This window comes from Carcharodon carcharias, chromosome 10 (genome assembly GCF_017639515.1).
Source record: "Carcharodon carcharias isolate sCarCar2 chromosome 10, sCarCar2.pri, whole genome shotgun sequence".
Lineage (NCBI taxonomy): Eukaryota > Metazoa > Chordata > Chondrichthyes > Lamniformes > Lamnidae > Carcharodon > Carcharodon carcharias.
In genome coordinates this window covers 25,414,503-25,428,609 of record NC_054476.1, presented here as the reverse complement: position 1 = coordinate 25,428,609, position 14,107 = coordinate 25,414,503, and positions in this window count along the sequence as shown.

Below are 14,107 nucleotides of genomic sequence, written 5' to 3'. Positions count from 1 at the left end.
ATATAATATTGTGAGCACAGAGGTAATATTGTTTAACAACTGTAGATTTATTGCTGATTTAATAACAAAAAAGGGGGATTAGAACTGCTAATGGAAGTGAATATCCGAGCACTAAAGATAGTTGAGTTAGAGGAAGAGGATGGTTGGAAGCTTGTGTGGAGCTTAAACACTGACATGGACCTGAAGGACCAAGTTGTCTATTTCTGTGCTGACTTTGTAAAATAAATCCTTCGTTTACTCCACCAGATCCAAAAGCATATCAAAGCTGGTACAAGGATCTGGCAGTGTAGTGACAAGCCAAACATTGGCTGCCTACTATCACCTGCAAGATATAAGTGAATCGTGTGGTGAATACTCTCCACTAGCCTGGATGGATGTAGTTCCAACAACTCTCCTGGAGCTCAACACCATACAAAGCAAAGCAATCCCCTTGACTGGTGCTCCATCCACCACTTTAAATATTCACTCCTCCAGCACTGACGTAGATTGGCAGTGGTGTGTATGCTTTACAAGATGCACTGCAGCAACTCACCAAGGCTCCTTCAACAACATCTCCTAAACTCCTCAACCTTGACCACCTAGAACAAGGGCAACAGGAGGATGGGGACAGCACCTGCAAGTTCCTCTCCAAATCACACACAATTCTGATTGCAAATATATCACTGATCATTCACTGTAGCTGGGTCAAAATGCTAGAATTCCCTCCCTATAGCACCTGTGGGCGTACCTACACAACATGAATGCAGCAGTTCAAGAAGGTGGCTAACCATTACCTTTTCAAGGGCAGTTAGGAATGGGGGATAAATGCTGGCCTTCCCAACAATTCCCACAAAGTATGAATTAATAAAAACAAACTTATTAAAACCTATTTTGATCAGATTTCTTGCTTTTTTTTCTCTCACACTTGGCTTTCCCTTTTCATCATCCTAATCCAGATTCTTCTGTAACAGATGATTGAATCAGTAGGAAACTGTATAAAATGAATGGTGTCTAAAGATACTAAAGAACATAACATGGTTAATAAAGATGGGCTCTGTTGAAGAATATTTTTTTTCTCCTCAAAGTTATTTTTTCTGAGTTTGTTAATCTTAACAGATGGAAGAAATGCAGACTACAGTAGTGGAATTGAAGTGAAGATTATACTTGAAAATATTGATACTCATCATTGTTAATTCCACAGAAAACAGCTTTCATTCCTGCAATTAAAGGTAATATTGCCCTCCGTAAACGTCATCCCAAAGAATAATGCAGGTTTATAGATTAGATTGAGTTACTCCTAAATGACATTCTGTTTTTATTACAGGAAATAAGCACTATATTCTACGAGACTAGTTTCTAAGTCCAGGTCTGTTGCATTAATTTACCTTTAACTGCATCAATTCATTCATTTATTCATGTGTGCTCTGTCCAGAGACAAGTCTTTGGCTCGTGTCTGCTGATACTATATCCTAAACTGTTTCCTTGGCTGGTTTTTTTTAGTGGTGGTTTGCCATTGCCTTCCACTCTCAGGGGCAGGGCAAGGAGGCAGTTCCCAAGTCTGCCTCAGCTAGAACTGGAATCAAACCCGCACTGCTGGCATTACTCTGAACCACACGCTAGCCATCTAGGCAACTGAGCTAACCAGCCCCACTGCACCAATGCTACTTACATAATCTTGTGAATACCAAGCCATTCATTTTCACAGGTTAGACTTACTGAGATTGTGGAGTCACATGAGATTTTATTCCCACAATGGGGTAAATGTGGAGCTGCTATTTTCCTAATTGTTTTACTTGTGTATTAAGATATTTTTTTAACGGTGCAATAGTTACATTTTACGTAATCCATCCCTCTCTCCACTGTGTTGATTGTAAATACAATCATCCACTATTTTCCAATCGTCTCTCTCCTCCCCAATGTTTCAGTTGCTCACAATTTAATGCCTAATGCATTACATAGCTATAATACAAACAGAAAATAATATGTGGACATGTCCACATCTGAATGGATTTTAATATTGCATGGCAGAGCAGGAAGCTTCCAAACAGGTTGACAGATTTTGGTGCACTTCAGCAATACACATTTGAACCTAATACACTTCCGCTGTAGTCAATGGATGTTGGGAGAGATCTATATTTTAAACAATTTGTTTGATTGAAACGTTATACTTGTTAGATGTAGGAAACACCAACTATATATTTATGACATTTTGGGTATAGGTTTAGCTCATTAAATTATATGCCCTAATGGTGGAAGCAGCAGTAATACATGTCACCTGGTCCGGCAAATCACCAGAGCCAGAAAGTAGTCCTAGAATCATAATACAGCATAAGAAGGTTGCCAGTTGGCCCATAATTCTTGTGCTGGCTTTTTGAAAGAGCTATCCAATTAGTCCCATTGCCTTGCCATTTCCCTGGAGTCTGCAAAGCTTTCCCCTTCAAGCATTTATCTAATTTCCTTTTGAACATTATTATTGAATTGCTTCCACCTCCCTTTTAGATTGTTCGAGGGGAAGGTGGGGAATGGACAAGTGGCTGGTGCAAGCTGGCAGCAGCCCTCAGGAGTGCTGTAGAACCTTCTGGCTCCATGGCAAGATACAATTTAAAAACAAGCTTTTTTTTGGAAAAATATACTTTATTCATAAAATATCTGAAAGAACATCACAAAACATTTCTAAATGGCCATCACAAAAAATGCAATCATATTCAACTTTTCCACATAGATCACAAGGTGCTTCACTGCAATCAATGGACATTACAGACATTTCAAAATGGTCATTACAGACAGTCAGACAGTGCAATGGTGTTCAAGTTATTGACATACATCATGTTGCACTCTGAGGTGCTTCATTACAATTATGATACATTTAGTTTTCACTACATACATTCCTTGAGAGTCCTACAGCCCCTCTCGGAGCCCCTCACCTATACAATTCCCAGCCCCTCAGTGCACCAAGGCAGAAAGGTCTTAGACAGCGATCTTTCCCCATTGTGTCTTTGCAGCAGCTGCCCCAAGCTTTATGCATCCCTCAGCACGTAGTCCTGGACCTTGGAATGTGCCAGTCTGCAACACTTGGTCAGGGACAACTCTTTGCATTGGAAGACCAACAAGTTTCGGGCAACTCAGTGTCTTTCACTGAGTTGATAATCCTCTAGCTGCAGTTGATGTTTGTCTCGCTGTGTGTCCCTGAGAACAGCCAGTAGAGCACAGAGTCCTGTGTCACAGAACTGCTCGGGATGAACCTCGACAAAAACCATCTCTCTCCAGACCTTCTTTGCAAAGACACGATCCACAAGGAGGTGAATAACAGTCTCTTCCCCACCACAGCCACCTCGAGGGCAATGTGTGGAGGGGGTAAGACTCCTGGCGTGTTGGAAGGATCTGATGAGGAGGCCTTTCTCACCACCAGCCAAGCTACATCTTGGTGCTTGTTGGAAAGTTCTGGCGATGAGGCATTCTGCCAAATGACTTTGACAGTCTGCTCGGGGAGCCATCTGATAGGATCCACCATCTCCTTTTCCCTCAGGGCCACTAGGACGTTATGTGCCACAATTTAAAAACAAACTTGCCCATTTTTTGGTGGCTGCAGCAAATACAGTGCTGAACACTGCAGGCCCACACTGCCAAGTTACTGGAAGAGTCTTTAAACAGAAGGTAGGACCCTCGGTAATCTCTGCATGAGGTCTAAGGTCTGTTTCAGGTGCCCCATATTGTCCAATATGGCTCGAGACACAGGGCAGAATTTTCCATCCTGATACTAAGTCCCATGACGGGGGGGCAGAGGTGGGAATGGGAAGTCTTTCCTGCCCCAGAGGCCGGTGGGAATTCACACCATATCGTGCGATGCTGACATAATTAATTAATTAATTAATTAATTATATCAGGGGCTTCCTGATGTTTTGCACAGTAGGGTGGGCTAGATGGCTTGTGTCCCGGCATCATATCCAGATGCCATATTTAAAAGGTACCCAGACGTCAACTTGCCCACCATTGAAGGAGAAGATGCACCTCCTGGAAGATCCTGATGATAGAAGATCCACCTGGCTGATGCCCCACCTACATCTGCTGCACGTGGTGTTCTAGGGTCCTTGGTCACTGGACACCTCCATCTTCCCTGTGGATCTCCACAAGCTGCCCCAGGCATTCTAGCAGGTGAGTCTGACATTTGCTCGCCACATTGGTCCAGAAGTGCTCTGGACTGGCATGATATCCTGCTGGTGGTGCAGACAATCGGACAGGGGGCAGGATTCCGGTCAGGCTTTCATCTGCGTCCCATTAACAGGATGAAAAACAGTTTCGCGCTGGCCTCTGGTGGGAATGGTGACCTACCATGATGGGCGGGAGTCCAAGTTCCCGCCGTCATTTAACGCTAGTGGGAGTCTGAGTTTTCAACTCCTGCCACATTGTCCCCCCACCACCAACTCGCCAATAAATTCGCCGTGGTGGTGGGGGAGATTGGAAAATTCCACCCATCGGGGAGATGGTGGGAGGACAGGTGGGGCGGTGGCATAGTGGTATTGTCACTAGACTAGTATTCCAGTAATGGTCTGGGGACCTGGGTTTGAATCCCACCACAACAGATGGTGAAATTTGACCTCAATAAAAATCTGGAATTTTAATATCTGATGATGACCAGGAAACCATTGCCTCAAAAACCTATCTGTTTCACTAATGTTCTTTAGGGAAGGAAATCTGCCATCCTGGTCTGGCCTACATGTGACTCTGGACCCACAGCAATGTGGTTGACTCTTAAATACCCTCTAAACAAGGGCAATTAGGGATGGGCAATAAATGCTGGCCTAGGCAGTGACGTCCATATCCCATGAACAAATAATAAAAAAAGTCTAATCAAAATGGTCCTACTTGTCCCTGTTTTCCACCTGGAAACATGCAACAAAGACCAATTCCTCCCTAATTATGTCCATAATTATTGTTTAAAAGTACAATGGAAAGAATGATGAATGTACTTTAGACAATTTGATTGGTGTCATGAGGAGATATTAATGTCTATAATGTCATTGGAAATTATTTTAAAATGGAATTGTATTGGGGTCTGTGTCTATGTGTTTGACTGTGTGTGTCTTAATTGGATTAAAACCAGTTAGTCTGGGTGTTTTGATGTATAGTAGTTTTGAGATGTTAATTAGATAAATGTAAAGAGGATAGAAAGTAACACGGAAATTTGCATTTGTTCAATAAAGCATTCAAGAGTGGGAGTAAAATCTTGCGCCTAGCTAGAAGACACCGAGCAATGTGTTTATTTTTTTCAGCTTATTAATGAAATTGGTGAAATGAAAGGACATTACAGTTCGGAGATATAATGTTAAAAGTCTGGTGATACAACGGAAAATTTACATTCAAAGAAAAAGCTAGGTATAAACAGAAAGGAGTTTGTGTGTCAGACTGTAATCAGACACTTCATTCTGCAGGAACCAGTCCAAAGTTATTCACAGCTCCTGATAGCTTATTTCCTTTTTCCTTTTCCAGCTGGGTAACCTCTAATCCCCGAACAAACTTTCACAGTGAGGGTTACCATGGAGATTCCTTCCTCTAGCCAAACCCAGGTGAATCTTCCAGAGAACAATGATTTAAGGTGAATGGCAAAAGAACCAAAGAACCAAGAAAAATAACATTTATATGCTGCAAGCGGTTAGGATCTGGAATGTACTGCCTGAAACTTTGGCGTTTTTAAAACGTAATTGGATAAGCACCTGAAGAACAAAAAAAATGTTGCAGCACAGAGGAGTGGAATTAGCTCTTACAACGAGCTGGTCAGAACACAACTGGTCGATTGGCCGTTCTGTGTGTAGCCATTCTATGACTTTGAAAATGTCTAGAGTTGGATTTTCAGTAAAATGCTCTTTCTGTAATAGAGCTCTTCGGACTTCATTGTGTCGTACAGTGAGCACCTCAAGGCTTCTTCCTGTAAACACACACTATGACTGGAGAATAGTGCAGTGTTTTGGTGCAGCTCTGCAGAAGCAGCATTGTTGCTAAGCAAGAGGATTATTGAATCTGCCAACCGAATTAATTGCCAGCGCAGAATGTAAGCTTCTTCTTACAGAGACCATTCTTCAGGAACGACGGTAAAAGTTTCCAATTTTACCCGATAGCCAACCCTCGATATCTTTGAGTGTTAAGGCAGGTTGTTAATTAATTATCCCTTTCTCATAATTTATCTAAGCGCAGTGAAGTTCGACGATACACAATAGGAAAATACACGTAGGAAAATTCCATGGGAACACGTCTCTGTTCAGGATGAGTTTAAGTTAAAAGTTAGACAGCAGTATGAGTGTGTCTCAGTTCATCACTCTGAACACCGTTGCCGCTTTTATCGAAGAGGCGATTGCAACAAATTCTGAAGTAAAGATGTATTTGTTAGTATGAAGTCACCTTTCCTTTTTCACACGGAGTAACGCCTTGCATTGCTCAGTGTGCTACATAACGTACGCATACGAACGCAGAGGCATTGTATTGAAGAGTTTGCAGTTTAGAAATTCTCATCCTTAAATACCCGCTCATCGTGCACAGAACATGTTATTCTCAGCTGTTATTATAGATACTGTCCTTTCATTACAAGCTCCAAGCTCCCTCTTGGAGTCAATCCGTTATCAACAAGGAAGGAAAATCGCAGCTTTCCTGCGTCTGCCTACAGAGGTAGGTATAGCTGCAGGTCGGTCATGTAACTTCAAGCTTTTTTGTTTTAAGCTCACTCAATACTGGTATGTTCTGGGCCGCTCAACTATTTGAAATTGGAAAACTTAAAATTATTACTTAGCGCCGTTTTTCCTCAGTTCACCCTTCGTCTAAAAGAATGGATTTGGCACATAATGTTTAATAAAGAAAACAATTGAAAAACGAAGCTGATGCCGCGGTGATAGGGTTATTATTCATTCATGAGAGGAAACAACTGCGGATACACATTTTAAAGCGTTATAGGAACTATATCCTGGAGCTATGAATAGTGATGGTAGAGGCTCCAATTTTCTTTCCATCACATGACTGACCAGGAGTCTTTCCCACTCTTACCACCTGTCATCAAAAGGATTTACAATTGACTCTCAGCTTGTTGTGAGCAGGCCTTCCTTGGCCATCAGGAGTGGGACTAAAACCTAGAGTTTCTGGTTCAGGTAGGGGGTGCTACCCACAGCACCACAAGACCTCCTTTCCAATGTTTCTATGATCGATTTAATGGGGGTTGGAACTAGACCATGTGGATAGTTCCCGAAGAGCATTGTTCAGGTACAATGAGCCAAACAATGAGCAAAACTGCAAAATTGTGTGAGACTATTGTCTCTAGGGAATCTCTATCCATTGTATCTTGTCTCCAAAATGTTGTGTTTAGAGTTAATGCAAGGCTGAAATTGCACCAACCCTAATCTTCCAGATTAAATGCATCATAAGAGGTAGTTGATATCAGCAGAGAAAGCAAAACCTGCTTCACAACATTGCTGGTGCAATTTTCCACATTGTATCTAAACTGCTTCACATCCAGGTATTTATTGAATACCAAGGAAGTTATGCTGAACCTTTATAAATATCTGCTTACGCCACTACTAGCAGTGACCAGTTCTGGTCACCACACTTGAGGAAAGATGTGAGGGTCCTTGAGAGTGCAGAGGGGATTTACCAGAATGGTTCCAGGGATGAGGGATTTTCACTACAAAGTTAGGCGGAAGTATCTGGGATTGTTCTCCTTGGAGCAAAGGAGATTGAGAGGAGATTTGATAGTGGCATACAAGATTTTGACAGGTTTAAATAAAGTAGACAAGTAATAGCTGTTCCCATTAGCTGATGGTACATGAACTAGGGCTTCCACATTTAAGGTTTCGGATCAGAGGAACAAGGGAGATGTGAAGAAGAACTTTTTTACATAGTGAGCGGTAATGTTCTGGAACTTGCTGCCCATGAGGGTGGTGGAGATGGAGACGATGACTGATTTCAAAATGAAATCGGATGCCCGCAAAAGAAATAAGCTTGCAGGGTTATGGGGTTAGAGTGGGGGAATGAGAATGACTGGATTGCTCTACAGAGTGCAGGTCTGAACTCAATGGGCTGAATAGCCACCTCCTGCACTGTTATGACTCTATTTACAGCATCTCTCAGACTGAGAATCCAACCATGAAAATATCTAAGAGACCTGTTGAAAGCAATTGCAGGCCTTCAGATTGGATACTTGCCATGATGCTTAGGAGCAACAAAAGACCATGCCATAACAAATTGTGAGTATTTTTTTTTTTACAATGCCACCAAGATGAGTTAATTGTCCCACTTAATTATACAATGAACTAAAGTGTCAGGAAGATATAATAATTTTCATAATGTTATTGGAATTTATTGCAAAGTCGAGTAATAGTTACATCTGTATCTGTGTGGGGGTGGGGTGGGGAAGTGCTTAATTGAATTAAAGTTAGCTGGTCTGAAGGCTTTGATGTATGAGAAGATAAACTAGGTTTGAAATGTTAAGTAGGTAAACACAGAAATTTTAGAATTTAAGATGTAAAGGGAATATTTGCATTTTTAAATAAACCAGACTAGCTTGAATTCAGAGAGAGTGAAATGTTACATCTAGTCAGGACAAGTTCAGAAACAGTGTATTTATTTTTCCCAAAGATTATTAGTAAAATTGATACTATAACAGATTTTATTATTAGAGAGGTTAAGTCCAAAGACATAGTGAAACAATGGGAATTTGCATTCAAAGGGGAAATATGTATAAAGGAGCAAAGGTTGTGTGTAAGGGCAGGCATTCTAAGATCTAACACAAATGTGAAAAGCCTCAAGCTGCTGCCTACAAGGAACTGAAGCTGATAAAACTCACTTTGAATTCGACTGTTCAGGGTATTGTGTTACTTTGCCTAGGTCTTTTAAAAACCTATGTGCCTCACTGTGGCCTTAACCCAAGGTGTAACTGGAGTTTAGATTAATTAGGTAATTTCGAAGTTATCATAGTAGTAATTTGTAGATCTATGTATGTGCTTAAAATCATTCCTGCTATCAATAAAGATTTAATTTAGTTTTGTAAGAAACCTATAGGACTTGGTGGCCTTCTTTTCAGCTGAGTTCAATGCCTGCATCTCAAAATAAGTACAAATTGCAAATAGTTGTGGCACAGCCGCTTCAAGTTTCTCCCTGGGATTTGGGCAGCTTGGCATTTACCATTCACCTGCCATAACATAAAGTTCAAATACTATGATTCTCAAATTGAGTGAAGAGGCTTATATAGTCATTGACACAATAAGGCAAAACTAATGCTGAATGGTAAACTTACCAAAAAGACTAATATGTAACTTATTATATTTATATATGTACATATATTGTTATGATCATGCATCTTCAAAAAAGAATGGCTGAATATCTTAAACAAACATAGCTTATTATCGAATAAAAAAACTATGAGAAGTGTTTGTCTTTGCTGTGCAGAACTTTGGAGTCACATTATTACCGAGCTACAAAATATCTCACCTCCCAAGATGCAGCAACTTCATTGTGCCCACTAAAAGTGAGTCTGAAGCCGAGAGAAATATTTTCTCTTCACATTATCAATTCTTGTCTTGTACAATCATTTCCAGAGGATCTATGAATTTAAGATTAAAGTAGATTTCAACAATTATGCTACCTAATCATATATCCAGAGTAAATGCTGTGCTTTTACCTGCAAGAGTTCTTTAAACCTATACTTAGCTTAATTAATTATGTTTCATCTCTTTGAGGCCTTGCAAGGATAATGCTCTTAACTGAGAACTTAGAGATAATAGAGCATTAAAGTGGAATAGACACTTAAGTAAGAGTAATTAAATCAATTATCTGTCCAATTTTGCTTGGCTTGTTTTAACATGACTAATTGTGAGAATGAAACACTGCAGCACTCTGGATAAGAAAAATATTTTTAACTCTAAAATTCAGTAACTGAAAAATTTAAAAACAAAGAAAGGGGAAGTCACTTTCTGTAATGATAATGTCCCACTTGGAACAAATAGCTGCAGATCAATTTAAAATACAAATGTATTTTTCCTACCCAACTTACTTTGCTGCAAGCCATTTTAAATAGATGTACAGTTTGTGTGAATAAGAGGTCATTTTATTTGGCATGTTTAAGGGTGAATTTGGAAGTCCCCAACCATGCTGATACATCCTCCTGGCTGCAATCTTACACCTCAGGGTTTTACCACCAATTTTGCTTTGCACACCTTATACCACTTTCCATTGAAGCAGAAGAGACATTATAAATACAGCTAAAGATTCTTTAATATTGACTTTAGTGAGTGTTGAGGCTGCCAACACTTAATTCAGAGAACTTGTGTAACCTGCAGCAACCTGATATTAAACCTGCCAGATTCTCTAAGACTAAGAGCTGGCAGAGAGCGAATCCAGAAAGTTTAGCATGGTACTTTGCTGTCAGTTGTAACCAAGTTGGGAGCATTCTCAGTTCTATTTCAGAAGTTTGTGGGTCCCACTCCAGAGCCTTGAACACAAGATTTAGGTTGATACACCAGTACAGGTGCATTGTTGAAGGCTCTGTCTTTTGAGTGAAACATTAATCCTTGTCTGGTGGATGCAAAAAAATCCTTTGAAAGAACAGCAGGACAGTTCTCCCTGGCATCCTGGGAGATGATGGCAGTAGTGGTAATGTCACTGGACTAGTAATCCCAAGGCTCAGGCTATTGCTCTGGGGACATGGGTTCAAATCCCACCATGGTAGCTGGTGGAATTTAAATACAGATGAATAATCTGGAATATAAAATTGGTCTCAGTGATGATGACCATGGCAACCAGATTGATTGTTGTAAAAACCCATCTGTTCACTAATGCTCTTTAGGGAAGGAAATCTGCCATCCTTACCTGGTCTGCCCTGCTTGTGACTCCAAAGCCACAATGATGTGGTTGACTCATAACTTCCCTCTGAAATGGCCTAGCAAGCCACTCAGTCCAAGAGCAATTAGGGATGGACAATAAATGCTGGTCTCAGTGACGCCCACATCCCATGAAAGAATAAAGAAATAACTTAACCCTGAACGAACACCATAAAATGAGTTAATCTGGTTTTATGACATTGCTGTTGGTGGAACCTTGCTGTGTGCAACTTGGCTGCTGCTTTTCCTACATTACAACAGTGACTATACTTAAAAATGCTTTATTGGCTGTAACATGTTTTGTGATGTCCAGAGATCCTGAAAGGTGTTATATAAATGTAAATTCTTTCTTTCTCAACTGTGTGAGTTATGCATCAGGAGCACAGTGGCCTTACCACCACATAAATCTGATCTAAAATTAGTGGTTCCACCAGCTTTAGCCAGGCACCTAACATGAGACTTCAACCAGGCAATATTCTGTTTACGTTTCCTGGCTGCAACTTTAATTGTCCTGCTTAAGAGATTACTCTGTGCTGGCATGTAACCAATAGTTGAATTGTAGACATTTAGAGATCACAGTTAAGAATCCTCAGTCTCTGAATATTTAAATTAACTTCAGGTAGGCTTCCAAAGTGTCCAGGTTCCAACGGACATGCTGAACACTTTGTAAACTAGGTTTGACACCACACTGAATTCACAGTGCGTATAGTGACAATAGAAAATGGTGTAGGACTGGCACCTTGAATGACCCTCACACCACTCAGAGTCAATCTGAGTCCTGACGCCAAGCAGAATAGACTCGAGGCAATGAACGATTTACTCCTGTTTCTATATTCCTGGCTCTGGAATTACACTGCAAGTTAAGCATTAGAGCAAAGATTTGTGAAAGTAAACATTCAATATATAAAAAAAAGATCGTACAGGAATTTGAAACTGAGAGCATTGATCCAATTGTCCAAATTGGCATTGACCTTGCCAGGTTAACAATATGGGAAAAATATTTTATATGACTAAAGGGCTGGTTGAGCTAAGTAAATGCCCAAAAATTGGTAAAGCCAGCACATTGAACTCTGAAACAATTTTACTGCGCTGTTTTTCATGTTGTTTTGAAGGTATGGCAGGGGTATCGAGGAAATGTTTATTTCGAGCCTTTACGAATTGTTAAAGTGCCAACAGAAAATGCCATTGAAAAGTTGTATAAGATTTCTTCCAAGAAATATGCGGTTGATGAAAGACTCCTTGCAGAATGGACCAGACAGTGGTGTACAGGGAATGAACCTTCTCAAAAATATGTATGTGTACAGCTTGCATTACAATGTTCTGAACGTAATTCCTTAACTTTTTAGCAAAGAGCCATGGGTTGATAACTAGACTACACAAGATGTCCTAAGCTAAGAATGGATGGAAACTCTTGCTGAGTTGAACTATAGGGCTCAAGTATGTTTATCCAGGCAACTAAAACCAGACTTCAAAATGCTCATAAATAACAACAGAAAATGCTTGAAAAACTCAGCAGATCTGAGAGCATCTGTGGAGAGAGAAACAGAGTTAACATTTTGAGTCAGCATGACTCTTCTTCAGGGCTCTCTCCACAGATGTTGTCAGACCTGCTGAGTTTTTCCAGCATTTTCGGTTTTTATTTCAGATTTCCAGCATCCACAATATTTTGCTTTTATTTCAAAGTGCTCATGGTCTGCTAAAGTGCTTGTAGTCCAATGGGTCTTTTTGAATTCATTCTTCCCCTCTGTCTGCTAACATTCAACTAGAGCCATTATTTATGATTGCAAAGAATATCCATAAGTACTAAGCAACACTCTGTTGCATGACTTAGAACCATTGAGGTTGGAATGGATGTAAGTTTGATAGAAGTGGCATGATAGTTTCCAGATTAATGCACGTTAATATGTAGGATACATTGCACACTAGCTGGATGTTTACTGAATGAAAGTCTTTTCTATTTCCTGAAACTAAAGGGATTGTTATTAATGGGGCTTTCAATGCTGCATGCATTCCCTCAACTGTTTGCAACAGTATTAGAGAACTGGTGGGTGGTACTGCCCACTTCGACTGTTTCTTGCAGCGAAAAATCCACGATATTAAAAACATAAGAACATAAGAAATAGGAACACTACAGCAGTAGATTCCTGGAATCACGCCTGTCAAAGTGTAGTCTAACCTCTGTAGCAAAGTTCCGGTTTGGCTCTTCATATCGGTAGGTAAAAGCCACCCTCAATTCTCTGCCTGCTGGTGGATTTTAAACAGGGTCTTTCTTTTGCTGGTCTTTCTCTCTATCTGGCCAGATTAACTCACTGAGGTTGCTCTCAATTTGTTTGTTAATACATGTTCCTTATCACAACTTGGTTTTTGTTAATAACCATAGCATCAATACCTTCTACAATGGTAGCCACAAAATATATATCCATAGAAAAGATCTGTTGCATTTTAATATCTTAAGGGGATGTTCCTAAAGGTTGTTTGCATTTTAATATCCTGACCAGATAAGCTGGCTAACTTCCAGCCTGGTATAGTTCCATGTATGTCAGCAGAAATGAAGAGGTCACCTTCAACTCCATTTTGTTTCAAAGCAGATTGTCCATTCTCCATTTAGCTTTTAAAAGTAATGTGTCCATTTTCCATAAATCCATGAATATAAATATGTGGGCATGATGCCCCTGATTCCCATAGACTTCAATTTTGCTTGAGCTCCTTGATGCCACACTCAGTCAAATGCTGCCAAGGGCAGTTACTCTCACCTCACTTCTTGAATTCAACTCTTTTGTCCATGTTGGACCAATGTTGTAATGAGATCAGGAGCTGAGCTGCCATTGTGGAACACAAACTAAATGTTCGTGAGCAGTTTATTGCTAAGTGCTTCTTGATAGCATGGTTATAGACAACTTCCATCATTTTGCTGATGATTGAGAATAGACTGGGCACTAATTGAGCAGATTTTATTTGTTCTGCTTTTTATGGGTAGGAGATGCCTGGGCAATTTTCCACATTGCCAGGTAGATGTCAGTTTTATAGCAATAGTAGAACAGCTTGGCTGGGGGCATAGCTAGTGCTGGATATCAAGTCTTCAGTACTACAACTAGGATGCTGGCAGGGCCCATAACCTTTGCTGTATTCAGGGCATTTGACTGTGTCTTGGTATCACATGAAGTGATTTGAATTGTCTAAAGACTAGCATCTATGATACTGGTAACCTAGAAACAAGGTTTAGTGCAAATCCGTATCATTTATTTTTGAGTCCCATCACTAGGCTTTTTTTCTTA